The sequence below is a fragment of the Linepithema humile genome, chromosome 3 (assembly GCF_040581485.1).
Source record: "Linepithema humile isolate Giens D197 chromosome 3, Lhum_UNIL_v1.0, whole genome shotgun sequence".
In the NCBI taxonomy this organism is placed as follows: Eukaryota; Metazoa; Arthropoda; class Insecta; order Hymenoptera; family Formicidae; genus Linepithema; species Linepithema humile.
This window is the reverse complement of record NC_090130.1, coordinates 10999040-11004126: the sequence shown is the minus strand read 5'-3', so window position 1 is coordinate 11004126 and position 5087 is coordinate 10999040. Positions and strand designations below refer to the sequence as shown.

Here is a 5087-nt window from a genome sequence, read left to right as displayed (position 1 = left end):
AACTAGATTACCGACATAGAGTTGCGATTAGCAACAATTTATTAATTGTCATAGAAACAGTTTGTTTAATCACCATGACATTAGTTTTTTGTCAATTAGTTTTATTCGTTTTTTATTAGACTCTTCATCTGTATATTACACCATTAACATAAAGGTCAAAATATAGTTACAAAAAACGCAATTTGGTATTTTCTTTGTTTCATACTTAAGTGTAATAAATTCTTAAACCAACCGCTGCAATATACGTTAACACCACGAAGTAAGAATAAGGAGACCTAGCTAGATAGTGTAAAGAGAAAAAAGTTAGTCAATGAAAATGTTCCGTGTAGCGCCATTGAAATATATACCATACTGGAACGAGCACGCCTTTGTTCTCGACCGGTCAGATGGAGATAGCTGTTCGGACCCGGATCTCTCTATCTAACCAACAGTTTTGGTCACGTGTTCACAACTACTATTAGTCGAGAGTAGACGAGATAGAAAGAGAAATCCGGTACCGAGTCACTGCCTTGTCTGACTGTTTTGTCGAATGGAGGGGGTAGCCTGTGCTCGTTCCAGTATGGTATATAGTTCAATGTGTAGCGCACGTTACGCGTGTAGCGCCCATAGACTTATATAAATAGACCCAGCGTTCTGTGAGAGGAGTTGTCCGCGTCTTCTAAAGGACAGAATGATACGCAGTAAGGTGCTGTCTCCGTCACTTGCTGGTCTGGAGGGGGAACGTCGACAACGTTGAGGGGAATTAAAAGGCGCGCGTACCGCATTTATACATGCGGTACGCGCGCCTTTTAATTCCCCTCAACGTTGTCGACGTTCCCCCTCCAGACCAGCAAGTGACGGAGACAGCACCTTACTGCGTATCATTCTGTCCTTTAGAAGACGCGGACAACTCCTCTCACAGAACGCTGGGTCTATTTATATAAGTCTATGGTAGCGCCAGGTTTGCGAATAAAATAGCCATAGACCATAGATGTAGTAAGTAAGGCACTAGATATGTAGGTATTCTCATCCGCCATTTTGGTTCCTACTAGATGGAGAATTATAGCGTATATAGTATAGTATAGCGTACATGTGTAAAGCCTTGGGCTTGTTCGTTTTAGCTACACTGGGGCTGCTCTGGGTCTGCTCTACACAGGATAATACAGGACAGATAAATAGTTTGTCCTGTATTATCTTGTTTAGAGCAGACCCAGAGCTGCCCCAGTGCAGCTAAAACGAACAAGCCCCTTGTGTCCACGATACTAGAACTCGGTCCGAGATCTCGGATTGAGGGAAAGTTACTAGAACTCGGATCATGTACACACTGAATTTAGATGCAAAACTCGAATAAGAAGCTCAAACGAAAAAATGCGTTGCGTCCCATTTTTCGGTACGAGTTATTGCGAGTTATTAGATTTTACTAGTTTCCTTTACTATCTGTCAAGACAAAATATAAGATATTTATAGTGATAGTCCAAGTATATAAGTTACGATGTAAAAGCATATTTTTTATTTTTAGAGCATATTTTAGATTATTTTAATTCATTTAATGCATTTTTCCAAGCAACAGAAACAAGAATTCATTTATTGCAACCAAAGTCAGTAAAATTTTTAACAACAATATGCAAATACTTTTTGAAGCCAGAATTATTGAAAACCGTATGTACTAATATTAAATTTTCTGAAAAAGAGAATCAAAAATCTTTACAAGAAATAAATTTGGGATCCGAATGCGAGGAATATCTCGATGAATTAATAAAAGAAGGATCTACAGACACGATGTACGATTACAAATGTAACATAATTACAAATGTACGAGAAAATTGTTTACAATTTTACGTCACCGCTGCTGAAGAAATTAGTAAAAGATTACCAATTAATGACAAATTTTTGTCCACATTGACAGTTTTAGAAGCAAATGTAGCTTTATCAGATAATGATAGAGAAATATCATTTAACGATGTTTCTTTTATTGCCAAAACTATAGGCGGATTTGACGAAAACGGTTTGCGGGAAGAATGGTTGAAATTACATGAAGATTTTACTGAGACAGACAAAATAAATTTTTCTAATTTAAATTTTGATGATATGTGGAAAAAAATTTTACGAAGTAACAACACTATAAAATATCCTAATATGAAATCTTTGGTGAATGCTATTCAAACACTGCCTAATTCTAATGCAGATCCTGAAAGGATGTTTTCAGTTTTATCTGATTTAAAAACCAAAAAACGCAACAAACTTTCGGTCACCAATGTTAACGCTCTTTGTGTTTTAAAATCAGCATTAAAATCGCGTAAGGAAACAGTGCTAAATATGGATATTAATGAGAGGCATTTGTCTTTGATGTCGGCAAAGACACTGTACGCCAGTAGTCCTGGGACATAAAAAAAAAATATAACGTTACATATTGCAGATGATGGTCCATCAACATCAAAACAATAATAATTACTTTTATCTTGAATTTCAATTTTAAAAAAGTGGTACGATAGGGCTCCAGGCGACGGTCCACTTAAAAAAAATCGAACGCGCCTAGTTAGTGGAACCTCAAAGGTGGTGTGAAAGACCACTATTAATAACACTTAAAATTACTAATGAACTAATAATACGCTACACATACTTTAACATGCTAACAAGAGTGCAATAAATCTTCGATCTATTTGACTGCATTTGTAAGATGTATTTGACTGCATTGTATGTTACCGTTTCTCCACTAATCTCCACAGTACAGTAACTTTTGCTAATATGCAGTAATTTAAAATAAATAGTTAAAAATTTTCCAGGTGTGTAATCTTTCGATAGAGATAAATGTTAAGAAGCAAGCGTGGCTAATCGATTAAGGCGAGTGGCAGAAATATTGAAAATCTTGTATTTGAAAACTGCTTTTGTAACATTTTTTTTCTTTTTCGATATTTGTTTCTAGCACTGTACCATTAAGTGAATCATTAGATAATGCTTTTGGCTAAAAAATATTATTTTATATTTATTAACAATAATTGCACATGTTAAATTGCACTTTGTTGCAATATGTATGTTGTAAAATGACTTCATTTTTCTATTTATAATAGCAAATTAGTATTCTTTTTAAAATAATTAGTTATTAGTTTAACATATGCAAATATATTATTAATATACGAAATAATATTTTTTAGCCAAAAAAACATTATTAACTAACTTACACTGTTAGAAACAAATGTGGAAAAAAGAAAAAAAAAAGTTGCGAAAATCAAGTCTCGAATACGGGACTTCGAATCCGCTAGGCACTCGCCTTACTTGATTAAAAGCGCTTGTTTCTGAGCATTTGCCGTCCGCAATGTGTTTACGTCGGCTCGATGGTAGCAAGACAGAGACGTCCGCTCTCTCTCTATAGCCGAACGGCCGAGCGCACACAGACGCGTGACGTAAGCGCTTCTTACTTGTGTTGGGGCTCGAGAGCCGCGAGCCCGGTAGTAGATATCGCATCACTGGTGCCGTCACATATAGAGTGCGTTCGAAAATAAGTTTGGTTGGTGTTGGGAAAAAAGATAAAGTTGGCAGTATTGAAAATTACCAGTGCTGCGTTTCGTTTCTTCCACTGGGATCATTGGAATTATACGTTATACCAGGGATCACTGAGGTTTGTTGAGGTTATTAAGGACATAAAAAAATTTGCTATTTGAGGTATTATGAAAGAGGTAAAGAAGAAGTAAAACATATTTTATAATAATATGCTTTATCTATATATATATAAATAAATATATATGCTATAGTTATTATATGTAATAATTAATGTAATCATAATTAAATACAGTAAAACAAATGTATTCTAACCTTTACTTCTTTTTCTCTTTTTTATAAATTATTGTTTCTTATATTTAAATGTAACATAATTGTGTAATATTTACAGATCACTTCTCTTGTTACTTATTATACGTCTCTTAAACATATATTTAAAAAATGAAGAAATCTGTGCAATTAGTTAAGAAACACAACACTCGTCAATTGAAGTTGCTTGATGAAATAACCAATATAGAATATATAATAGAAGTTAATGAAGAAGATTTCAATCGCGCTTATAAAGGTATTATTTCAATATTAAACAGTTTTCTGTAATTGTGCAATAATTTAAATATACCTATATTCAACATGTTTGTTTCATTATCAATATCTGAAGCATTGTTGTCTGTTTCATTTTGATTAGTCTCAATATTTGACAATAAATCATCAAGTTGTATGATAGTATTTATATTTTTCATATTTTTTTTCGAAGAACTGGGATTATCAATTGTGCTCGAATTACGTTCGTTAATTAAAAGGGTATGTTTTGCTTTTTGTAGCAAAGCATTAGCAAATGTAATATCTATATATAAAAATAACAATATATAATTATTTTTGCATGCTTTCTTATCTGGATAGTTAACTGTTTAATATTGAAATAATACCTTTATAAGCGCGATTGAAATCTTCTTCATTAACTTCTATTATATATTCTATATTGGTTATTTCATCAAGCAACTTCAATTGACGAGTGTTGTGTTTCTTAACTAATTGCACAGATTTCTTCATTTTTTAAATATATGTTTAAGAGACGTATAATAAGTAACAAGAGAAGTGATCTGTAAATATTACACAATTATGTTACATTTAAATATAAGAAACAATAATTTATAAAAAAGAGAAAAAGAAGTAAAGGTTAGAATACATTTGTTTTACTGTATTTAATTATGATTACATTAATTATTACATATAATAACTATAGCATATATATTTATTTATATATATATAGATAAAGCATATTATTATAAAATATGTTTTACTTCTTCTTTACCTCTTTCATAATACCTCAAATAGCAAATTTTTTTATGTCCTTAATAACCTCAACAAACCTCAGTGATCCCTGGTATAACGTATAATTCCAATGATCCCAGTGGAAGAAACGAAACGCAGCACTGGTAATTTTCAATACTGCCAACTTTATCTTTTTTCCCAACACCAACCAAACTTATTTTCGAACGCACTCATAGTCCGTAATCCGTAATCCGCACCGGAAGTCCGCAAAAGTTACTAGGTATTTCGTCCGTAACGTTACGTGTGTTTTTATCTCCTTGTGTCCCATGGAGCCGTAAATA

The 5087-nt window shown here is 33.0% G+C and overlaps 1 long non-coding RNA gene across 1 annotated transcript; it reads right to left on the bottom strand.

The window, feature by feature from the left end:
* Positions 1 to 3415: 3415 nt before the first annotated feature.
* On the bottom strand, positions 3416 to 4991 carry LOC105669432 (uncharacterized). Its single transcript, XR_010889410.1, has 3 exons — positions 4787 to 4991; positions 3530 to 4574; positions 3416 to 3443 (listed from the first exon to the last, which is right to left on the bottom strand). It is a non-coding gene; the product is annotated as an uncharacterized lncRNA (long non-coding RNA).
* Between the last annotated feature and the right edge of the window lie 96 nt (positions 4992 to 5087).